A 27,560-nucleotide genomic window follows, 5' to 3' on the forward strand; every position below is an offset into this window, starting at 1 on the left:
ATTGTTGCTATACATAGGCCTGTTATATGCATGAAAGAACAACTCAAATTCATCCTCTGTGTCTATTGGGCATGTGAAAAATAGCATGTATGAAAGAATCACCCAATTCCATGATTTGAGTCTTGTAACACATTGATTGAAATCCAGTATGTATAAAAGTCCACTTGTAACACATTCATTGCTGGAGAATGACTTTTGAACAAAAAATGGGTTTAATAAAGGAAAGTGTGTGGTTTATATTACATGGCAGAATGCTTATCAACATTATACATACCTGTGTGCTTTATTTTGTATTATCTTACTAGTGGTAATCTCATTCTAACATTGCTGTCTTTGTATATGATTCAAAAAACCACCTAAGTCCAACATTTAAAATGAACCCCACGAAGTCCCTGAAATGCTAATCGTCATACCTAATACAGGTTAATCCACTCATTTGCACGTAAAACTTACCATATTGACCAGGTAAATCTAACTGAAGGAATTAAAATGATACACAAGTTTTTTTTTTTCAAAATAACTTCGCATGTAGGCTACTTAGGTGGCTTTTGTATTCATGTATTCAATTGTCATGAGGGTGACTTGGTGAGGTGTCTTTTGTTTGTGTTTGTTTGAAACTGCCTTTGGAAACCCACCGAATGTCATGATGAAGCAGTCAAAACAATACAAAGTTTTTAAACATGGATGTTTGAATGTCATGGTTAACATGTTGTGAGTACCACCCCAAAGTTACCCTACATACTCATCCCAACCCCCAACCACCCCTGCACCCCACACACTCATAGACCTACATAATTATATTACATACCGGTACATAATTATTAAATATTTATATAGCCCGACTAGCTATACATATAGAATGTATAGTGCTAAATGATGACAAATAGGCCTACATGTCAAATAAAAAGACCCAAAAAGAACCAAGTTTGAAGGTTGCAATGAAAATAGTAACCAGCGATGGGGTGGGGGGGTGGGGGGTGGTCATACAAAATTCACCTGGAGATAACAGGTAGACCCAAACGATGTGCCTTACAGAGGTGGGAAATATCTCTCTTTAGCTTGAAACGCAAAAAAATAATTCCAAGAAAAGCTCGAGAATGAAGATAAGGCCTATACAAATCAAAAATCTTAAACTAAAATACACAATTTCATGCCTACTTTTAACACCAGGATCTTTAACGCATATCCAAGCACTATACATTTAAGGGGGTACTACACCCCTCGATAAAGTTGTGTCTATTTTTTGCATTTTTCTCAAAAACTAATAAAACAATGGTTACAAAAGTTATGTATTTTATAGGGGCATGGAATCCAATTACTACACTGGACCCAGTTTCAGTGACCCAAGACAAGCGGTTTGTTATTTATGATAAGAAATAAGGTACCGCTAGGATGTATATACCTCGTTTCCTATTATACTATAAACCGCTTGTCTTGAGTCACTGAAATTTCAATGTAGTAATTGGATTCCTTGCCCCAATATTATACATAACTTTTATTACCAGTGTGTTATTATTTTTTGAGAAAAATGTTTGGCGAAAAATGCAAAAATAATCACAAATTTACCATAGGGGTGTAGTACCCCCTTAACTGACAATACTGAAAAAGAATATAACTTTATATTTGACCGAGACAATTAATGAACACAGAATGAAAAAAAAAACCTCTATGATTTGCTCTAGTCTTGCAACAGCGCACATCCTTTTGTTATTGGTTGACCCAACTAGATCATATCAATGGCAACTTTTTTCAATACAGTTTCAAGACGGTTCACTTATCTTCCCTCGAGTCTATTCCGTATAGTGTTCCTTAAGGGGTTGTTTGGAATGACAGGTGAGTCAGGGGTCAAAAACAAAATTTTTACCTTTTTGACCTCAGCACATGTGTATGTATGATCTGCCATACAAAAATTAAAAAACAATACCTCAAAGTATCATTTTTAATGTTTTTGTCATAATCACGCTTTTCTACAAATTTCATCTGTTTGTACTGGGGCGTGTCTGTTGCCAGGTAGGCCTACATGACATCATAGACACACGTTACAACCTTGAATAATAATACAGAATTGTGACGTTATATTCTTCTTAACCTATCTTAGAACTGCCTATTATTCCAATTGTTATACTGTTCTGGTTGGTTTATTGCATATACTGTATAGAAATTATGCAATATGACGTCGAGCATGACAGAGTCACCTTCATTCAAATAAAATTCAGGTACCCGTAAGGTACCACGGAGCAATTCGCACGATAATACAATAAAACAGATGAAAGGTATAAATGGTTGTGGAATCGAATTGCAGACCTGTCCCTCTGTCACCTTAGAACTGCATCTCGTAGGCAATGGTAGGTAATAAACCAACCGGAACGGTATAACAATTGAAATAACAGCATGTCTTGGTCTCAATTCAAGATGTGCAATTTGGACACACCTACTCGTTGGCTGATTTATACTTCAACAGTTCCTCAAAGCTATATCAGAAAAGCCACTATCTCATTGTTCATTGGCCTGCAGTATGCATGCTCGCCCCTGGGGCTCTCAACTTTAGAATTGATGGGTAGGCCTATATGTGCCTACAAGCGTCGCGAAGTAGGCGCATATCAGTACTAAAACGTTGGGGTTTTTTTTTATAATAAAAAAAAGGGTCATTATGTACAATCAAAATGAAAAAGGGGTCATTGGGTATAATATTTTGAAAACTGAAGGTGCCTGGTCATCGGGTATAGTCGGCTTCAAAAGAGGGGCATATATTGACAGGCACATACCGTAACCTCTAAAGTTGATGCCCCCCTGGGTGCTCGCATTATATTTTGTTCATGGCTCGGCTTTTAAAACTCCCACACATCACAATAAGGCTATTGAAAAGTGTATAGAATAGCTAATGATAGACCGGTCCCTGCGATTAGTCGCGGACCCGAGCGACAATATAGTAAACACATCGAGTTTATAACACAAGTGACAGTAGTCGTGAATTATGGAGGGTTTCATTGAACTTCTACCAGCAAAATATGGAATAATACTAACACAAGACACCAATCGAGATGATGATACCAGCCATAATGGAAGGCTTGTATTTGACCTTCTTATGAATCCAATTTCGTGGCGAGAAGTTAAAAGGTAATGTATATTTCAAGAAATTTGGGTTCAAAAATTCCGTATCAGCTCGTATCATCAATTCCGTAAATATGGCGTATAGAGGCACAACTTGACAATAAACTGAACTATTTAAACGTAAAGGACGCACTGGATACACATAAATTTGTGTTTCCTTGCTGGCGGAATAGTTGCAAAACTCTTTTTGTCAAAAAGTTGGACAATTTATGAATTATGATTGGCAAAATAGCGAAAGGAAATAGACTTTTCCAACCATGTAAAACTACACTGGGTTGTTGACATGGTCGACATACATTAAGGCATATGCATGTTCCTAAAGTAGGAGGTAAGTACTATAATTAATTGTTTAAAGTGCTCAACATACCAGCAAAAGGTCATAGGGTCATCAGAGTACAGGGACTTTGTGAAATACTGGGTACAAAAAAAAAGTGCGTGAGCCGATATGCAACATCAAATATAAAAGCCGATTTACATAATTTCCCATGACCTTACATAAGTGATCGTGCTCAAATATAAAACTATAGAGTTTGGTCCTTGATATGCACCATCAATTGTGTACTTGTGATCAATATTGCTAGGCAAACAATCACAGCAAACATGCCAAAATCCTCCCATTTCTCCTCCATTTACACACATATAAACCCATCCCTTAACACTACAAAATGGTCTGCGACATCATATCTGGATATGAAGCGACTAAATAAGCATTATAAATAGAAATAAGCACATATAACAAACATTATAGATATAAGCATAAATTAATTATATTTACAAACTGTATCAAAATAATCAAGCAGTGAATTGTTTTTCACTCGTTCATGCTTATTATATTATTTGAATATGTGAAAGAAAGGTAGTTGCTTCTTCTTTAAGAATTTTAGTTCATGAAGATAGAGCGATGCGTTCAGAAGTTGAATTGATAGGAAATGAGGTATCAATTGAGAGCACATACGTAATAAATTTCTTGAGCAGCGAAGCTATGCGCCTGTGAAGTGATATAATAATCATATTAACTACAATAGCAATAGGTAAAAACATTTTTTAATATACTGTGCTGCATTGGTACTTTTGCGTGGTACCTTTGCATTGAACCATATCATGTTGATCACTCGCACCTGTAAGATTAGTATCTTTGAAAAGACCGGTATTGTATTCAATCTATGATTGAAGACATAGTGAGCGGGGAGTGTTCGCCCTGGGGGCAGGTTCGCCCACTACGTAATTCTCAGCACCGGAGAATTTGGTGATGGCAAAATTAGGTGTTAGGTCATTATAAACTTCTCATTCTAGCTACGCGACATATATGAACGTGATCATCGAACTATGAGATATGGGAGTTGTCAAATATTTAATGCAGTTACAAACTCGCCATTCGATTTGTATTTTGCATACTCTGAGTGAAATACAAAGATGTGCACACGGGACACATTTGCCCATGTTTTCCCCGGACGGACCTTCTACATCGGCGTATTATGCAAAATATTGGTAATTATACCACTAAACACTGGAAAGCATGTTTCAAAGTAATGTGCTTTCAGTATTACTCATACCACCGTGTATGTCCTAATCCGGGGGGGACTCCATTTTTTTTTTGGGTAGGGGTGTGCCACCGCCAGTTTCGAACTTGAGGTCTAAGGAACTGATCGGCAGGTCAAAAAGGGGGGTCTAGGGAACTGATCGGCCGGTCAAATAGGGGGGTCTTGGGAACTGTTTGACCGGCCAAAAGGAGGGTCTTGGGAACTGATCAGCCGCCAAAATCTGAAAAATCTCGGCAACTAAACCATGCAGGCCAAACCAGGGTTCAATTTTGTTGCGTTTTTGCCACAGATTTTTGAAGGAATCGATTTCACTTTGAATTGTGCATTAAATTATTAAATCAGGAAAACCATTAATGCAAAATAGGTCTGTTTGGCCTATTACGATGAAAATCTCAGCAAAGCAAAACAGCATTCGAATCAAATTACTAGACCATGCAGACCTACAATCTATGCTATTAGCCTACTGATAATTATAGCAGCAGCTAGCAGCACTACATAAAAGCCCACCATAAAAACAAACCCACAAAATTATTTTTTTCAGTGCCGAGAAGTAAAACATTGACTACATTGAACTGCATGAGACGATTGAGTGAAGTGTGCAGAAGCCTTTGCATCGGGGCCTGAGATTGGAATTCCAGTTTCCTTTCTCACGAAGTAAGGGCTAAGAGTAAAATTGTACAATTGTGTTTGGGAGTGGCCTTCTCTCTTTTCTCTTTTTCCTAGCTATTTTCTTCTATTTCTTGCTTTGTTTATCAAAGCTATCTAGGGCCAGCATGCATATATTAGCCTACACTGGCTATCCAGGCTTGTACATTTGTATGAGCTTGGAACGGTCCATGGTTTTCCATGGATTAGCATGTGTTCCTCACGGACCAACCTGGGTAAACAAACAAATTTGACACCATTCCACTAGACCAGTAGATCGTAAATTACCTTTTAATTCACTGTTATGGCCAGCTGCAAGGATGTGCACACAATTATTTGAGGTACTCAGTTTTCCTCATATTTGACAATTTTATTCCCAAAAGAGATCTCAAAATCATTTATTTCTAGCCAAATGTTCATCAGCTGAAGGCATCGGCATCGCGGCAGGCATCGCGACAGTGCAGTGATGTTTATAAACAACACACCAGTGTTGCCACTACTAAAGGAGCCCAAAATCCCGCCCAAAGTTCACCTTACTCCTAATACAATGTGTTTCAATAGGGAAGAAATTTATGGAAAATTCCCTTTGAAGTTTTTGAGCTCGCAAAAGTAGCTTTTGGGCTTGAAATAGTAGGACAGAAAACACGCCTGTCAAGATGCCAATGAGAGCGGAAATCGATGATCTGAGGGTCTATGGAACGGCTAGAAAATTTTCGGGGCTTCAGAGCGGGCAATCAATGAATTCAGAGGGTCTAAGGAACGGCTATAGCGGCTCTGAAAAAGGGGGTCGTCGCCGCGGCACATACCCGGCGTATAGCTGGGAAATGTGAGTGCCCCCCGGGGTCCTAGTCCATAATCCTCTCTTCCGAAGTTGTAAACAATTACGTATTAGCTCACTTTGGACCCCTACATTGTACCCTGACACCGACTCCTCCAAGCAATTTAGTAACTCCCCAGAAGAGAATGAATGCCTTGTATATACTCTTGCTAAATATTTCCTTTGAATATGTTAATGCTATGTAATATTTTAACCTTTTTGTATTAGGGTGAACTTACCCCAATCATATGGGCGAGCATGTCCCAGCAGAAACCAATTAAACCATAAAAAGGGCATCTCGGCATTCTGTGGACGGAAGTTTCTTCGTCTCTGACTTTAAACTGATTTTCGTCTTTCCGCCATCGTAAACACCTGAATAGACACACGATGTCGCCATAAGTTACATTCTATCCCATTTATAAACTTATGTTTACTTATTTCAACAAAGAATATTTCACCTAGCATGTTATGTGAAATCGACATAATATTGGATGTGTGTTCTACAAACAGTTTGCAAAGTTCCTCCTTTTTCAACAATGTTGCGATACTTTTGTGTAGTGTGTGTAAACATCTAACATCTACCAAAAATGACCCTTATTCCTAAACGGTTAATCGTATACCCAATGTGGGATATGCAGTCGAAGTAGAATTTATTTCTGCGTATTTTTAAAATATGACACATCATTTGCTGTAATGCTCCCAATATTGGTGTCGCAGCGTACATTTTAATGAATGTAACCGAAGATTTGAAAGTTGCCGTAAATATCACTGCCTTGAAGGAACTCATTGGATTAATGTTTTTGTTTCATGCAATTGGAGGGGATTTCACAATTACTTTAAATTGACAACTTGAGCGCGAAGCAGGCCGAAATTGCAAAAAACTGCAATTGAGAGAAAAAAAAGCAGGCTCCCATAGACAGCAATCATGCATTCCACCCATCAAACTCTCCTATCGTAAATGCTGAACGGTCCCTAACTTTAATATTGTTGACATTGTGGACTTTTCAAGTCGTAAAAGTCACAAAAGTCGTAAAACGGGATTAGTTTTTCTGTAATTAAAAGCAGTCAGGTAAAGCAATGACTTTGTATGCTGCATGTAGATAGTGTAATCTGTGTGTATCTTGTCAATGCTAAAAAAACTAGTAATTATATGTTACTCGGTACCAAGAAGATCACAAAACCCGAGTACAACTTGTTACTCTTTCTTGATTCTGACAGTTACTATTAACTCTTATTGTATCTGGTTTATATAACCAAATTGGATATTATTTATATTTTATATTACTTATTTGTGTTGTGCATTTTCTTATTTACTATTATTAACTGTTATTTTTCATGTATTTAGGTTAATTCATATCAAGATATGACAGCTTACTGTTACTTCATTGAAGTGACAGTCTGCTGCCATGTCAAATGATGAATTAACCAATCAAGGGATCACAGATTTTCAGGCCTCTCCTTGGCCTTTCCTGTGATTCCTTCACTCTCACTTATATTATTATTTTGTATGTATTCTAGCTTTTTGTAATTTGATGAGTGAAAATAATAAATGAATGAATGAATGTATTGCACATTGCTACCAAAGTGAGTACATGGCGATTTTGACACATTTGAAACATGGCTGTCTGTGCAGATTTCTTCGACCTTCAGACTACCCTCCTTTGTGTCGTTATATTTCTAGTTATCATCTGGTGGATGCGTAGACCTAAACCTAAACATCTGCCAAAAGTACCGTGTGGTCTGCCATTTGTTGGATATCTACCCAATTTAGTCCTGTCTGGTTACTGGACTGGACTGAGATCCTATGAGTTATTGGCCAAACTAGCTCACAAATATGGCCCTGTTTACAGCATGTATATAGGCGGAACATTAGTGGTTGTTCTAGATAAGTACGAAGTCGTAAAAGAAGCTTTCCACAATCCACACTTAAAGCCATATTATAACATTTGCTGAGGAAGACGCCCTCACTGAATTTTTAAAATTCCTTTTTTACACGATTAAATTGCACTTTATTAAACCAATATACCCTGCAAAAATCAAGACTCTAGGTGCTGTAGTTTTGTCAAAATCCGAGATTTTGAATAAAACGCCGGATTCGGCGCTTTATTATTACGATGGAATTATTAGTGGAACGCATACACGATGTTCATAACACACATTACGTACACGGCGTGCGGGGCGGTGATATACACAACAAAGGATCGTACCACAACATGACCGAAGGAGTGGTACGTATTGGCGACATGTGCGCTGGTAGTAAATTCCAATTTTCTTTGCTTTGCCGTAGTTGTTCGGCTCAAAAATAAAACGGGATATATCTGACAGTAAAAGCTAACATTTTATGGCAAAGAAATGCTAATCTATTTTGTTTGAAAATGTTATAATATGGCTTTAAATGATAGACCTAGTGTGGCTCTTTTTAAAGGAGTTGGCCTTTGTGAAGGTGAGTTAAGACACCGCATTGACATTGTGATGCATTAATTAATAATTAATAGATAAAGAACTTGTTTTCACAATACACTCTTTGTGGCAGTTGAGCAATGTACAGATCTTGAAAGAGAGTTAAAATAAAAATGCACATTTGATATACTTCTTTGGCATGTTTCTGGGTAAAACAATGAATGTTCTTTATCAAACGAAATTAACAAAACGTAAATTAGATTGGATAAAGTTTTAAATTGCACACGAACAAAATCGGTATTGTTTAACCAATGTTTACAAAATTGTAAAAATGGGCAGTTTCAACAAAATGACGAAAAAATATACTTCAAGAGTTTAAAAGGTATTTAAATGCGATTTTCTGTTTTCAGTGTGCTTGACATTGTCTTTCAGGTGCATTTCATTCTTAAAATATTTAATATTGTTTTATAAAGTGGTTTTCTGAATCTCGGGCAAATAAGCTTCCAAAAGAATCAATATGTGGCTAAACACAAAGAACACAAAGATAATACAGAAAAAATAAAACAATGAAATGAACTTTACAAGTAGATTTAATTAATTTCTTCGGAAAAAAAGTCATTCCTACAGTATGACATTTTGGCCACAGGTGTCCAAATATTAATAACAATACAGATGGCCTGGAATTTCATATTTCGGTTTCGGCGATTGCCCAAAAATAGGTGGTATGTTTATGAATGATAATTTGATGAATACCTGCCATTACTTGCGACTTGGTTATGACGAAGTTTTACAGTAAACCCTCTCCGATATAATGGAATCGCCGAATGACTTTCGCTTCTGTTGGAATACATTATAGCTGTAACTTGTGGATCGAAACTATCTCATTGCTGTATTCTGGGTTTTATAAAGTATTATAGGGTGATCATTGAATGAGCGGTCTCATACAATTTTTTATGATAGCTGAATTAACCTTCTATGTTTGTTTTTTAACCAAGAGATAATCTCCCTTATAATTGGGAGGATAGCATATAGGCTATTCAAATTTTAAAAAAATCACCCACCACTAATTGCAACAGTGGAACGGTGTCTAATTTGCATAAAGTCAAATTGGACGCTCATGCAGCGGTGAAATTTTAAACTTGGTCAAATCTTGCTAAAAATACGGAGCCCCTGAAGTGACACGGTAAAATATTTTTGGGATGTTAAAAATATTTTTTTCGGAAATTATCTCTAGATAATAAAATTATCTCGAGATAATAAAATTATCCCGAGATAATATCTCGAGATAATAAAATTATATCGCGATAATAAAATTATCTCGAGATAATAAAATTACCCCGAGATAATAACATTAACAGCTTGTATCTGCAATATGTTTGATGTCCAGATTGTACTCTTGCAAGGTCAAACTCCACCTCACCAGTCTTTGGTAATGGTAACATTACCTGCCTACCACCTGCATGAGGTATACTTAATTTCTTTCATTACTGAAATATAATAGAAGCACTTAAAACAAGAAAAGAGAATAACAATATTAAATGAAAGTCAATTGATGTTTGTTTTCATATAATCCGACGTTATTGTTAGTAAGTAACGTTAGGTAAGGTCATTCATCCACTCGCACACAATATGTATTTTCTTGTTTGGTTTGCTGTGAAGTAATCATTATGACGAAAGTCCGACCAACTGCGGAGCCGGCGATATTGAAAAATCAGCCCAGTATTATCTCTAAAGCCCGCTCCACTAGTTTGTGTGAGTGAACGCTACATGACAAAACTCCTATTACAACTGTTCTGGGTCAGCTCATTACTTTAGTGGGGCTGCCATCCGTGTAATAATATTACGGAAACCTACCTTGAAAAGGAGATTGGTTGTGAGTTATATATGCAGCCTATAGGTCTAGCAATGTCTGTGTGATGCATGCGCATTCTCTTACTATTAGCCATTATTCCTGAAGTTACTCTTTTTCTGATGTTTTAATGACATTATACCAGTGCAAAGATACCACTACCACTACGTTACGTTGGGCAATCCTATTCATGATTGCTTATCCTAAAATACAAGATCGTATTCAAAGCGAGATAGATTCAGTGGTTGGCAGGAATCGTCTACCAAGACTTGCTGACACAACTGGACTACCCTTCACATGTGCAACACTTCTAGAGATTCAAGGTGCCGGATCCATTGGTCCATTAGGGTTTATGCATTACACCAAGGAAGACACCACCCTGGCAGGATAAAAAGTTCCTAACGGCAGTATAGTTGTTTCTAATCTGTGGAGCGTTCATCACGATTCTGAATTATGGGATAACCCTGATGAGTTCAAACCTGAGAGGTTTCTAGACGACCAAGGCGCTGTGAGGGAAAGGGACGAGTTGATTCCATTCTGTGTAGGTAAGATTGTGATGGATATTGATGCGCCATTGGGCTTCATAGTACAGAATGTATACAATAAAAGCGTTTTGTTTTTCATTGCATATCAACACCAGCACCATATGTGCCCCGTGATTAAAACTCTTTTGGATCATTGAAGGTCAGAGGACCATATTAATGAATTTAGAGGGAGTAGCTGGTTAGGTCGTTGGAGATAATCGATATATTATAAAGAGTAAAACAAAAACTACCCCTTTGAATTTGTTTATATATTTAAAAAAAAGCATTTCTTCGATTGAAAATATTTGTTTGACATGCATCATCTACAGACTTATAGCCTAATTTTATATGTCCAGTGGTTATAACCTAACATGTGTTATAATGTATTAGTAATCACACATTTAACAGGGAGTTGGTCAAGCAGAATAAGTTTGAATTATATTCTAACAATGGCAATAACTATATTCAAATAGTACATTCAACCCCTGACCCTGTCTAGACTGATGATGACGTAACAACTGAAGATCAAAGTTGACATTAATCTTTAAAATATATAGACTTTTGAATACATTAATGAAATTGTTTTCTTTGGGCTTTCAGCTACAATAAGAAGAAGTGCACATGAGTTCAATATTAAACTCCCGTCTGTCCTTGTCCCTGCGAATTATCGAGAGTTATGTCCAGGTGGACGGTTTGGAATAATTAGATAAATTGGAATGTATACCACGATCTGTTGATGTCCCATCCTAAATTGATCATTATATTATGTTATTTCTATGACAGGTCGCCGGATTTGCATTGGTGATCATCTTGCCAATATGGAGCTCTTCATCTTTTTCACACACCTCCTTCATCAGTTCAAATTCACTAAACCAGAAGACTCACCAGCTCTATCGTTTGAAGGAATCACTTACATCGTTTTCTCTCCGCAACCGTTTCTGACTCAGGTTACAGTACGCCAATAGTACCAAAGTCGTATTGTTTGAGAGTACTTCGTATCACCATCTTTGCATATCGCGGAGGGCTCGGACTTACTGTCACATTAACAACCATCCACACATAGAGCGATGCTTTGCCATAACATTTAAAATTTTTGTAAGGCTATTTTAGGTAAACATATAGGAGAAAAATTAAGGTGTTATTAACCCTTACGTCCCAGTTGCTTTTGGCGAGGGGGAAGGAAAGAAGGAGGAAAGAAAGAAAGAATAAGAAGAGACAACTTCTTTTCTTTTTGAACCCCGACCCTTCCGGTACCACGCCCGTGTACTGGCCTACCTTGCCACGGGGGAGTAGCTTGCCCGGCCAAGCTTTCCGGCGCCATATGACTGTTCGCATGATGACGCAATAGCATCACCTGGAATACCTACTTGTGCCTACGCTTCCTGAATTGAGGTTTTTTTGATGTTTGGGACGGTTAGGGTTAATGTTTGACATTATAGTATTTCTGTATTCTCTGAGAATTTTAGGTGACGTACATAGCGCATTCCATTCAAAAGTAACATGATTTTATATTGATTATATATTTTGAGTAAGTACGTCAATTTTCATTTGAATGACAATACGTGGCTCAAATATAAAGCAACCTATTGATTTCAGATTATCAGATCATTAAGTTCACATTGGCCCCTTTTATAGCGTAACAATAACAGTTATTCACCATGCAGTTATTGTTAACTACTGTATACACACAACACAGAGGGACTCACAATATGTAATTGACCTCTACTGGTAGCGCTGTGTTGTAGATATAGGAGATGAACTAGTTAGTGTCATATATCAAGAAGTATAAAAGCTATGATTGTAGTACTTGCTCAATGTATTAATTACTTATTTTTTAATAACGGGGGACCATACATTTGAATGAGAAAAAAATCCTACCGTTATATCCAAACTCCCGTGTTATTCCAATGCACATTTTGCTTCACCAGGCCGCCCTGGCTTTGTTGCATTTGTAAGTTGGGTGTCACGAAACCGCAATAGGTACAAATTTAGTACTTTCTGTCAATCAAGTATGTTTTATTCTCTACATGCCAATCCTTAAATCATTAGCACAGTCCTTAAAATAATGGGGAACCATCTTGATGAGTAAATGACAGCTAACCATTGAAAAATACCCCAAAACTCGGTCAGCGAAGCTCCGCCCGTACATGTCAATAGCGTCATTATCGATTGGATTAGTTGACCGTAGCGGACAATTCGATCGCTCATTGGATTAATATTATCACGTTGTAATAAATTTGCATTGGACAATCGATTACTACAGGGTGTCCCAAAAATAAAAGGCCCCTCATTGCGCCCTCTTTTTTACCTATTTTAGAAAAGTTGATCAAGTATATGTTGGTATGTGAAGAAGCCTTTACCCGTTAGCTTTAATAAACCGAAACAATTATTTCAATCGGCTCATAACTTTTGAAGATATACCCTTTTCAAGAAATGTATCAGTTTTTCACTCTGTCCACGGAGGAGGTTTGGCTCTTCAAAGATTGAAAAGTGCATATACCATGCATGAATATAAAACATTCCTCTATGAAATAACAACTTTATTTTAGGGAATGGGCTTTACCGGTGGGCTTATGGGTTATGGGTTTTGTTAAGTGTCGTTAATTTGGGCGAAATTAATGTGGGATGTGACTTCTTTTGCTATATTTGCAATTACTTATGTTTTTCTCGGTTATTTTATGCCTTTTTGTTTTTATTATGTTTCTCCCTTTCTTACTTTATTGTTTCTTGCTTTCCTTTTATTGACAACATAAGTCATTTCTCTTTTTGGAATAAAAAGTAGGTCTGAAAGGGGCTGTTTAGTTTGTCTTTGGTTCTTTTGAAGTGAGTTTACTGTGCTGCTCTGCCCTATACCTGGTTGCCTCCTTGACAAATACAGGTTTCAGCCATAGTCCTCATTGCATCAATTGCGTTGTGTACCAACCATGTTCGTCGGATACGTGCGAATATAGCAGTAATATGTTTGCAAAGATCTTGGATTTTGCCACAAATGGAGAAATCAAGTGGTGTGAGGTCTGGTGATCTTGCAGGCCACTCCACAATATGACCACTCTGTTTGCTACCCGTGGACAGAGTGAAAAACGGGTACTTGCCTTTAAAAGGGCATATCTTCAAAAGTTGTGAGCCGATTGAAAAATTTGTTTTGGTTTATTGAAGCCAGCAATTAAAGGTTTATTTACATACCAACATATATTTGATAAACTTTTCAGAAATAGGTGACAAAGATGGCGCAATGAGGGGCCTTTTTTTGGGACACCCTGTATAATGGTTTAGTACTGCATATCTCGGTTTAATCTTCACTAAGCGGGTTTATGGCTGGAAAGGTCACGGTGAATTTGCCTTGGACATAGCTGCACTATGTGGTGATTTTATAAACATGTTTTTGGATGTGTTATGTTTTAAACATGTTATGTTATATCGTTATCATCTACCAATGATGATGTATATAGATGCTTCAAATATAATATATAATGTATTATGTTAACCACGTTTGCGCTGACTGCTACGCCAGCAAAAAACAAATGTTTTTTTAAACGTTATTAAGGTATAATAAATGCATTTTGGTTTCAGTCACAAAAGTATATAACATGTACGGTGTACGTGTACGGTTATATAGAGCTCGTGGAACATTTTTTAAACATTTTATATGAAACGATTTTAAGGTGTTGCCAAAAAGTTTATTTTAAAACAATTGTTGTCAAACATATTTTGTTAATAACGTTAGAATGCTTTACGTCAGTTTTCAGAAATGTTTTTAAAACATTTATACCCTTTAGGCTATAACATACCCATTTTGTATATTTATATATTTTAGATATAATGTACATTATATACAATCTTTGCACTCCTCTGTTGTGATAAATAGCTTACCATCTCCAAATTAATGCACTGTGATCAAATAGGTTGAAGACAACATTTGATTGAATGGTCTGCACTGATTACGGTGAAGGACACCGGTTCAAATCCTTTGTTTGGTGCAAATCGATAAAAGCATGCAGGCCTTCTATAATTATTTACTATTCACCGATTCACTATCCAAAATCACCTACAAATCCGTATAATGATACCTTCCAAAATAATGGTACCCAACTTCTACCAGATTATTTCTAAAGCTGCATATTGTCCGGGGAGGTGGTGGTGGAATCATATGATATGGGGAGCATTTCACAGTAGGTCAAAATACACCTATACGTGCTAAAAGGACAAATGAACCAGTATCAATACCTACATGTTCTTGATATAGATTATGCTTCCGTTTGCAAGACGACACTTAGTGAACAATGTCGTGATATACATGATCTAATATGACAATGCCACGGCGCACAAAGTCCGGCACCTGAGGTAATTCGTCGAAAATGAGAAGGTAGAACACATGAACTAGCCGGCTTTAAGCCTATAATTATTATGTACCCTATAGAGATATTATAGGCAGAAGTATCTCGCAGGTTAGGTAACATGGACAACCCACCCAACCACCCTGCAGAAACTTTGACACGCCCTCATTGCTTGCTGGCGAGATATTCCACAATAAACCTTGGCAACCCTGGTCGAGGGAATGCCACGTCGCGAACATTACCTTAAGCTCACCAATACCCCCCCCCCCTCCGGTTGCTGAAGCTCTGTATACGCGACTCTCAACCGACAAGTTGTTGTTGGATCCAGCGACTTGCAGATCAGATATATGCTGTTTGATTTTGTAAAAAATGTCCAATACAACATAACAGCGATACACTTTATTCAGTTAGCACATTTTCAAAAGCGGGGTAGCAGTGAAGGTTATGAAGTGAAGAGGGTAGTAAAAGATGTCCCTATGTTACATTTTGACAAAAATGAGTTTATTGTGTTTTTTGAGTTGTCAGTATATACCCTTCATATTACAAGTGTTTTTATTTTAATATTTAACCAACAAAGGGTCAAGTGAGCACCCCCACTGTTTGCATCCATAGCCTTTTGTAGTACAAGATGTCCCTTTGTGCAGTCATGCAGTACAAGATGTACCCATGTGTCTTATGCAGCCAATCAATAATCGCGTAGTGTGTCACATGACTGCTTCACTGCACAGAGATGCATGCACACTAGGGTGGAGTGAAAAAACAAAAAATTGAGATAATTTTTTTGGATAGTTATAAAAACTTGCTTACATATGAAATAAGTAACCTGGCAAAAAATTGGAAAATTTGAAGCATATCTTGAGGTTCCACAAAGCACCTGAAAAATGTGAAAAAATGACCGAAATTACCCAAATTTACGCATCCCGGCACGAAAGCGCATGTTGAGATGTTAATATATTCGTAAGTACACCCCCTAAAACTATGCAATTTGGTATATATGGCTACCTTTAACTGCTTAATCCATTGCTGTAATCAGAGGCAGTGTAGCATGTACCAACTGTAAATGATAAGTGTCCGAAAATGGATGAAAACCATGCCTGGAACATTATGTGGGTGGTTCGTGGCACGAAAGCACATGTTGAGATGCTATTATATTCATAAGTACATACCCTAGAACTTTGAAATTTGGTATATATGGCCACCTTGCACTGCTAATTCTAAAGATGTAATCACAGACATGTACCAATTATAAGGGAGTAGTGTCCGAAAATGGATAAAAACGCAACACTGCCTGGACCATTGTTGGGAAGGGTGATATGGGTTGTACCGTAAATAGTAATATATACTTTTTGATTTGTTATTGCAGATGAAATTGAGCAATCATATTTTTCTGTTGTTGTATCTAGTGCAAATAAACTAATAATGATGGAAACAGACATGCTATGTTACATGTGTCTGCTTCACTGTACATTAAGTTCAGGAGTGTAACACCATTTTAAAGTTAGCCTATCATGCCTACATTCCTGACAACATAACAACACCAATGAGTTGTACAACAAATAGTAATATATACTTCTTGACATTAGAAAATAATAAAACTAAATGTTTATAACATTAAATAGTCTATAGTAGTAACATGTATAACTAAAAGAAAGATGCCATTTATTGTCAAATTTCGGCATTTCCGATTCCAAAAGTGCTCGATGCTGAAGCTTCTGTAACTAGTTCGATATGTCTCTCAACCGCCTGGGTGTGGCATGGATAACGACCAAATTCGTATCTTACGTTTGTATGTGCAAAATAATGCTCCGTTGTGTAAGGATGGTTCTCGACATGTCTACAGTGTAATTCAGAATTCACGCTACCTCACAGACGAGCTGAAGAAAGTTGTGGATCCTGTAATTCAACGCAACGCTTTCTTTAGCCATTCAGAAAACTTACTGTTAGCGATGCTCACTGATGAAAGAGCAGTTATACGCGAGTTAGCTATGCGACACATCATTAAAACAAGAAAGTGGCACGGTACCAACACAGTGAGATCATTCAGTGTGCCAGTGCTCAACTTTGAAGCTACCACATAAAGATCATCGATTGGTAGAACACACCAATCACAGAATTCGAACCTGTCACATTCGATATTGATGACGACACTCTGTTAACTATGACCCGGGAAGATTAGACACGGATACTGGAATTAGCTTATTATCCATGCCACACCCAGGCGGTTGAGAAACATATCGAACCAGTTACAGAAGCTGCAGCATCGGTGTGAGGTCCCGAAAGTCGCGACGGATTAATTTGAGCACACTTGGAATCAAGATCGAAAATGCCGGAATGTGACACTAAATCCCAACATCAGAGTTGTTAAGGCATGCTTCTTTTAGTCATGCATGTTACTCCCGATGTTACTACTATAGACTATTTAATGTTATAAACATTTAGTTTTATTATTTTCTACTGTCAAAAAGTATATTTGTTGTACAACCCATTGGCGTTGTTATGTTGTCAGGAATGTAGGCTTAACATTAAAATGGTGTTACACTCCTGACAATCAACTTAATGCACACTGAAGCAGACACATGTAACATAGCATGTTTGTTTCCATCATTATTAGTTTATTTGCACTAGATACAACAACAGAAAAATATAATTGCTCAATTTCACCTGCAATAACAAATCAAAAAGTATATATTACTATTTTTATCCATTTTCGGACACTACCACTTATAATAATTGGTACATGGTAAACTGTCTGTGATTACATATTTAGAATTAGCAGTGCAAGGTGGCCATATATATACCAAATTTCAAAGTTCTAGGGGATGTACTTATGAATATAATAGCATCTCAACACGCGCTTTCGTGCCGCGAACCACCCACATAATGGTCCAGGCATGGTTTTCATCCATTTTTGGGCCCTTATCATTTACAATTGGTACATGCTATACTGCCTCTGATTACAGCAATGGATTAAGCAGTAAAAGGTAGCCATATATACCAAATTTCATAGTTCTAGGGGGTGTACTTACGAATATATTAACATCTCAACATGCGCTTTCGTGCCGGGATGCGTAAATTTGGGTAATTTCGGTCATTTTTCCACATTTTTCAGGTGCTTTGTGGAACCTCAAGATATGCTTCAAATTTTCCAATTCTTTGCCAGGTTACTTATTTCATGTGTAAGCAAGTTTTTATAACTATCCAAAAAAATTATCTCAATGTTTTGTTTTTTCACTCCACCCTAATGCACACATTAAGTACCTTGTAATAGCATAGAAAACACAGCATACAACACCTAACATGGATGGTACAGAGGGGATTTTAGTGCCAAATAATTCACAAGAAAATGTACCAAAAGCTGGTAAACGAAGGAGAAGTAATCCAGGAGAGTGGAAATACAACAAAACTAAGAAACTAAAGGACTCAGGTATTTATATTTCACTTTTCTAAAATAAAGTAGGTATATTATGCCATTATAGGTTTTGAAGAAAGAGGCACAATATACAGTGTATACCTGCAATATCTGATGAAGTATATAAAATTAAATACATAGGCCTTCATGTATATAGTAAGTAGAAGTATTTTATGGACATACTCTTTTTGCTATACCATAAGGATTTTTATTTAGAAAAGAAAACTGAACTTAAACAGAAACTGTTTTGAATATTATTATGAGGCACAATATCTGATGTACATGTGGAAATAAATACATCTAGCCTACATGTATTACGTAGTAGTATTTTATGGACCTACTATTTTTGCTACGGAATTTTGTGATGTTTAAGGAATTATATTTAGAAAATAAACAAACTAGCATTATTATTCTCATATCCACTTTTATTTTTTGGTTTAGTTATTTTTGTACACAAGTTTTACCTGAATATCGACCTCCCCTGAATGCACCAGATGGTTTTGTATATCTGTTACCATCATTACGCGTGCTTGATACACGATACGCGCGCGAATACTGGTGCGTAAACGCCGGCATCATTAATGCAATTCATTGGCTCGGTTTTTTTTTAAATTTATTTATTGAATCTTTGTTTATTTGTAAATGTTGAGGTTTTTCTTCAGTTTTTCATTTTTGTTTTTAAATTAATAATCCTCTCTTGGAAAATGCTAAAAATTTAACAATATTAATGGCTCTATTATATGTTATCATTACTTTATCTTAATAACAACATTTTTAATGAAAATGTGGGCCCTATGTGAACTGCTTAATGCTGTTTGAATGTTGCGTTACAATGTAGTATTTTCACATATCTTAAAATGTTATTTTAATGTTTTGTTTACATCTTTTGTTTACTGTTTACAGGTGAAGCCTACACCAGTCATACTGGCCAGCAAGTACCTGCTAGACAGCAGAAACTGCTTGAATGTCGGTGCGGATGCATGCGGAAATTTTCTGCTGATGGGCGTGCCCTTATTTTTGACCGTTTCAATGAACTTGGCGATCATGAGAAACAAAACATTTACCTTCGTGGGTGCATCTCAGTAAAGAAAGAGGATGACATGAGAAGAAGAGTGAACAGAGAGAATGAAGATCGCAAACGCTTCATATGCAAGATAACTGACAATGCAAAAACAGAAAAAATGTGCAAGAAGGCATTTTGTGCCTCCCATGGAATCAAAGAGACCCGTCTAAAAAGAAAGGTACTCAAACCTGAAGTCGACATCAAAGACAAAAGAGGTAAACACAACAACCATCGCAAGTTAGTTGGGAACTCCTCCTCCACATCTAGATGATGCTATACGAGACAGAATCCGGGCTCATATTGAATCTTTTCCTGCCCGTGAGTCACATTACAGTAGAACAAAGCAGAAGACCAGGAAGTACCTAGATGCTTCTTTGAGCATTTCGGAGATGCATCGCATCTTTCTACGAGACAACCCAGATTTAAATGAGAACATAGCTAAGCACTGGGTATATCAAGACATATTCACTCACGAGTTCAATGTATCATTTGGATATCCCAGGAGCGATATATGTGATAAATGTGAAGGATTCATCGTAAAGATTCAGATAGCACAGGCTGAATCTGATGACGCAACATTAACTGAACTTAAAGCCTTAATGTACGATCTTTTTAAATTTTTAGATTTTTCTTTTTTTCTTCTTAAATGATAATATGCAATCATTATGAAAGTTCCCAATACATTTGGACGCGAAAAACATTGGGAATTTGCAAAGAAACAACATCATAAACTTCACCTGTATCACTCGAAACATCTCGCACTATTTGGATTAGGACAGCGAGTGCGGCCTCAGAGTTAGTCTCCTACGCGGCTAGACCCTCCCTCGGGTCCGTGGAGAACGACTGGTAATGTAGATTACATAGCATTAAAAATCAACCCAATACACGGACCCTCCCAGTCTGTAGGCAATTTGACTTCCAGCTTTTGTGTAAGCGACTAAACAACGATATTGTATCCGACCAATCAACGCAGCTTGGCAGCGCGGGATATTTGAAAAGGCTTCCCTAGCTAAATAATGTGCAAACATTTGCAAACCGCACGCGATAATGTACGCAATATGGACAATAGGCCTAAGTCCGAGTCGAGTGGTTGCCTTTTATTATTGCGCGTACCATGGGTCTATCAGACGCGTGCCACTTGAGCTCAATACCTCTCAGTTGTTGACAATTGTCCCATCCGATCTTGCGTCACATCCCGCGGCATAGCTTTGTGCTACCATATTTGAATTGAAACTGGGGCGGGGCTTTCGTAATTGACATCGGAATCACCGTGCTTCGTTGAACGAATATTTGGAAGTGAGATCTCTAACAGATTGGACCAGTCTCGGAATCAGCGCTCAATGGACTTTCGCGTTCACTTATAATACGAGTATATTTCTATATTGCCGCATGGTTGACTGTGGTGGGTGTAATTAGTGGCGTCGATTTGTGGATGAAGAGGAATGGGTTTTTGGCATTGAAGAAAATAAGGGGGGAGTTGGCATTTTTTTCATAGGGCATTACGTAATTATTTATTGTTACATTATCCAGAGATGGAACCGAACCGAGACTGGGGGCCAGTATACTACGCGGCCAGTTTGGTTACGCTCCCTCCACATGTGGAGGGAGCGTAACCAAGCTAGTTTTGTACGAGACTACGGTTTGCGATCGTGGCCGACATAAAGTCATAATCTAAAAAATTATGACTTTATGTCGGACCAACAGAAAATCGTCCCGTTTTACTACAAATAGGACGAATTTGACAGTTTGCTCATAGATTTAAGTTAGAACATGTGTAAGTATTACAAATATGCCAAAAAATCGGTTTTGAAAAAAATAAAGGTAAATTCTGAAAAAAAGATCGTACATTATGACTTTAAAGTCCAACACGAGCTCCATGTCAGAAAAGCTGACCACTTCACTGTACAATGAAACAGATTTCTGAAGCAGCAAAAGGGGATGACACGCAAGCAGTCATGTGCATGGACTTTCAACCAAATCTTCCGCTTTCACTTACAGGCATAGGACAAGAATACTATAAACGTCAACTATGGATACACAACTTGGGTATACATGACATGGTCAACGACAATGCTACCATGTATCTCTACTCAGAACACTATGCTGGGAAAGGGCCAAATGATGTGATCTCGTGCCTGGATGACTACATCTCCTCGCTGCCACAGTCTGTCACCACACTGCACATCTTCTGTGACAACTGTTTCTCTCAAAATAAAAACCGGTACCTTGTCGCCTACCTCAATCACATCAGTAACACACGACTTCAGTGCATCCACATCTACTATCCAATACCAGGTCACAGCCGAATGCCATGCGATGGAGACTTTGGACGTATTGAGCAGAAAAAGAAGACAATGGACAGCGTTACTAAGCCATCAGAATGGGTGGATTTAATCAAGTCAACAGCTCTTAAGACCCCGTTCAAAGTAAAGTATGTCGAATGTCCACTCACTGATGACGTGGAAGATGACGGTACACCCGTAGTGACAGTCAAAGACTACAAGACAGCCTTCGAAAAAATCATCAAACCTCCTCCTCAGATAGCTACAACTCGTGGAATCACATTCCAGCGCTCTCAAGCACCAATGGCCAGACAAAGTATGACAGGAGAGTCGAACACGCCCATGCCAATCCCTGTCCTTGCCTTGTACTACACTCTTCAAGTATAAATAAACAGTTTGTCGAGCCGTCACAGTCACACGCACATTAATTTTAAACATTTACTTTAGACCTCTACATACTGCATGTACTATCGGTAGATAATTGTTGTATACTGAATTCGTATAAAACGAAATCCTAACTCGTATGTTTGTCAACGTCAAATTGTTTTAAGGTCACACAATTTGACGCATTGTATATACAATGACGTATATATTAAAAGCTGTTTTATCCACTTTTGTAAAATGCATTTTTTACCTGACTTTGACATTAAAAAACATAGCCTTGAAAGTCACCATGGATTTGAAAATAAATAAAATCATATACTGCCGCAAATCACAAAGTGCAAAGTAATTCTTTCTCAGAAATATTATTTATGGAGTTTGTGCATTCGTAGTTTGTGTTGTCTATATCAGTAGCATCGGCAACGTTTCTCCTTGATACATCGGTATGCGTGTAGATCAAAGCTTAAACCTTGAAAAGACCGTGACATCAATGTGTACCTACAACATCTGCGGTGATGCTAAATGCTTACCGACCAACAAAGTCATGTATTGACCGTTTTTGTTGCTCTGTGATAACAAGCCAATATTTTTAATGTATATTTAAATGGAGATCGTCTGTATTTATATAATTCATGTTATTGTTGTTCATTAATGCTATTTTATGTGGTATGTAGTCTTCATTTATTACAAATTACATCAATATTGCAGAAGAAGTTAGCTTGTATTATTTTATGTCATCTGAAATGTGTCACTTAAGTATAAACATTTCCATTTAAGTTTAGACTAGATGTTATTTCCGAGATCGAGTCATGGCAAGCGTAGAGGACTAGCACATGTGTTGTGGTTCGAACATTAATTTTACTACGACGATATCCACGGAAAATACTAAGGAAATGCCAATAACTGGTAACAAATATTATGGGATTCAGCAACATCAGCAACAAAAATGAAATTAGCAATAATAATATTGTTTTAGCTTATTGACATCTTTTACCGCCAGTATTGAGAAATGCTCCCTTTACATCCGTTTAAGACTCACCCAACATTCACTACCGGCACTGAAATACACTGAAGCCATCTTTCCAATCTTTAGTTGTACATATCGTCAACTTCCATCCGCAACAACAGCTCGATGAGATTTCTTTCAACCATACTTATAAAATATTATTATAAAATAATCAAATAGTTAAGTAGATACATATGTTAAGTTAAGTAAGGATACATAAAATTTAAAGAAGATCTTTAAAAAAATTTAAAATAAATCTTTGGAAATTTTCTTACAAAACATCATTGTTTGGATGAAAGAAGTAGATAAATGCTAAGATCAACAATTAACAGGTTAATGAAGTATGAAAAGTACATATGTTTTTAAGTGAAAATTGCCTCTGGAGGTAAATGTGATTATTATACATGTATGTATATTTAATCTACAGTCAAACCAATTTTCATTAAAAAGTTTTAATGTTAACAAAAGGTCTCAATGCTTCGTGGACTGATACTCGAACGGTAGTGTAGCTAAATCATGGGGATTTTAAATAATATAAGTTGGTTTATGCCAAAAATAAAAACTTACCACCTGCCTACCACCTGCACGTGTATTCTTTATTTCCTTTTAGTGCCTAAATATGGAAACATTTATACTTACAACAACAATAGGTAATAAAACAAATTTGCTGAAAGTCACTTGATAGGTTTTAATTTTAGTTGCTTTCATATAATCCGATTTTAATGGCAATAAATAGCATTGAGTAAACTTGTCCCTACACCAACATATTTAATGTATTTTTATCGATTAGAAGATATTTTCTACATACCAAAGTAAAGATCCCCTTTAAAGAAACAATCAGCTCTCAAAAACATAGCCTCTACGTAGTGAGCAGTGATTATTCTTGCATTATAAAGCAGTAGGCTAGTTAAAATTGAAACGGTTCGTGAGTTGAATTAATTTCGTCTTTAAGAACATCGGTAAAAATGCATTAATTCATTGCTTTTAATTAAAACAAAAAATATACCTAAGACAAGATAACTGCAATTTGAAATATCACAGGCAGTCGACTCTGGCGGGAAATGTTAAAATACATCGTATTGATTAGGCACACAGACGCTGATTTTTAAGGGAAGATATTGCGCGGCTCAGTGTTTGTTTGCTTATATCCTGGGAAAGATGACATGAATGGAAATGCTTTTACGATTTTGCTGACAAAAATCAAGAAGTGATTGATATGAGAGAAATACGGTATTATTGAATTACAGAGTTATTTGCTTACCCAAGTAGTATAAACACACGTACTGGTTTACGATCATAAGCGAGTTGGTGATTTCAAAGATAATCAGATTACAGCTAATGTTTTGAATATAATTTAAATTATTTCTATAGTATGCCATTTCATGGTTTAATTACATTTGGGAAAACAATACATTTTGAGTAATATTCCAAGTATATAATCAGTTCCATTAAAGAGATGGGAACACGTTCAAAAAGCCAATACACTAAAGAGGAACAACATCAAATTGAAATATTGTGCCAGCAATGTTAGCTCGAGGAACTCCACAATGAACTAAAACATTATTAACATGTATCGTTTGAACCTGGTATATTTTAGGTCGCGTGCATTTTTATGTAACCTTTCACGAAATGATATTGTTAATAAGCTTTATAATTACCGTATGCTTATGTCGATATTGATATATCGACATATTGATGTATCTAAAAACAAATGTTAATTTCTATCTCGTTTTCATATGTTTAGCATTATTATGTTCTGCAGGATTTTCGTCTATTTGCATTTTATACCAGGTTAATTATTCTAGTTTGAGGGCGTGCTTGTCTCAATATCTAGCGTAACAGAATTTGAAAGACAGTATTAATGTCTAATCAAAGATAGTGTCAGTGTGTGTGCTTTACTTTTAGGAAATGAAGTTTTAAAATCGAACGTTAACTTGCGACAACTTTCTCATGAAAGTAGGACTAGAAAAGGGTTAAATGGCGGTTCAAATAATTTTTAAAAGCAGTATATCTCAAGATATAGTGTTATTTGTTATTGATTTTGATGAAAGTTGTAATGGGATGTGAAAAGAAAGTTTAATTCATTTAGCAAATATATCGTACAATTTGAATTTCGTTCTGGTATACCAGAACGAAATTACACATTGTCTATTGAGCAGTGTAATACACATAATCATGCAGACCTCGCAAACGCAAAATCACAATCAACTGAAATTTTGGGAATAAGCTTTTTTCGTGGATATCTACTGAAAAATGTCATACTCCTTTAAGTGTGTATCACATAGGTTTCATTATCATTGAGGTATAGGATTTTTTCGGAGAAGAGCAGGTAGGGCAACTACTTGATTATATTTCTACATGTTCATACTACATACTCTGAAAATTTTGGAAAATTCGCACGAGTCCGTTTTTGTTTAAATCACATTTTTGTTCCTAAAATGGGGGTTATAGCGCCCTCAACGGGCACTCCCTACATTTAAAGACCAGTTATAGACAAATGGCCCTAAAATAAAACGGACTCGTGCGAATTTCCTCAAATTTTGCGTATAATGTAGATTTAACATCTGGAATGTAATGCAAGTGATGTCGTTGCTGCTCTTCTAAATTCATTTTTAAAATGTCCGCCCCAGATCAAGGTGGTATAAAGATTATAGGTGGTATATAAAGCTTAATTATACACATTAACCTTTAACATTGCATCACTTCCTGGGGGGTTTTACTATGGTGCAATACACTGAACTATAGGGATTTCCAAGTTCCAAACATAGATCTGACTTTGTTTGCAATAATTTGAGGGAAATCCCAAAATGACTTTCCACACCAACTGTTGCAAGTGCAAGGGGTTTCCCATCTCATGAAATACTTTCAGCTTGTAAAACAAGCTAAATAATTAAATTAAATTACTCAGAGCACATCACAAGATGAAATTCCAAAATATGGTACATTTTCTGTCTTTGCCTGTCACGTGTATGTTGAAGTAATGAACTTGCGAGTATATGTTCAAATTGTCAAAATGGCACCAGCAAGTCAGGTGGCCGAGCGGTCTAAGTCGCCGGTGATATGTCGATAATGTTTACATATTATATTAGGGAAATGTGGCTGGGAGAATGTATGTATGACGAAGAGAGGAGTAGTGTGAGGGTAATGTATGTAATATTGTATCAGTAAGTCCTATACTTCAATGTATAAAGTACTGACAGTACAATAGCTGTTGAAAAGTGACCAAAACATATGATATCGATTTCTTATGGAATCTATTTCAAGCAGTCATGTAAACAGTTTGGTAAACCTGTCTAAGGTTACCGTGGAAAGGTGAGTGAAACATACTCTAACGATTTTCAATGATTGATATCCTGTCAACACTGACTTTATTCAGCACTTGTTTTGCATCTTAGAAAGAGAATATGACTCCCAATTATATGACGTTCAATTCACCACTTTCGTATAATTTGCAAGACGATAACGCCATGCGTTGGAGCGGGTTGAAAGCCAATGCTGAAGAGGAACGTCAAATTCCTTTAAATAAACAGTGCTAAATGTCACAACTATTCAGCTAGCAACGATGTCAATTATGATTGAAATCGGATGTTCATCTTTACACAATGACCATGGCCAATGAACCAAATAAAGTGAGAATCGACATCTTGTTGAACAAAAAAAATATTAGATCAAGTTACTGTTACACACATTTCTTTGACGTCAAAATAGAACATGTGTTGACTCAGTATTTGTCAATGTGTTTCTTCTCCAAATAAGACCAATTTTAGACAAAAAATAACTAAATAGCCACAAATGGTAAAACATATTTTTCTCTAATAGATCAATATTTCAAGAAATAAGGCCAATATTCAGAAATGAAAGTTGTTCAGATTACACACACAAACACAACTTGGGTGTATTTTCTGGTTATGCAGCGTGTTCTCAAAAGATCGAGGAATAAAGATTTGTGTGTGATTTCCTCCAACATTCTACGCATATGGTCGAATCCAACCAAAAGTGTACACAAGCCCTTTTTACAAGTCCATTTCATTTTTATAACGCGAACAATATGATTGACCGTACAGCACGAATGAGCCGTAAATGTCCTCAATTGTATTCTGAGTTACAGTGTAAAATGGGCATGAAGGTCATATTCATAGGTATTTCAATTTGGTGCTACGTGTATCTCATTAAATGAGGTACACGTAGCACCAAATTG

The sequence above is a fragment of the Amphiura filiformis genome, chromosome 7 (assembly GCF_039555335.1).
Source record: "Amphiura filiformis chromosome 7, Afil_fr2py, whole genome shotgun sequence".
Taxonomy (NCBI): Eukaryota; Metazoa; Echinodermata; class Ophiuroidea; order Amphilepidida; family Amphiuridae; genus Amphiura; species Amphiura filiformis.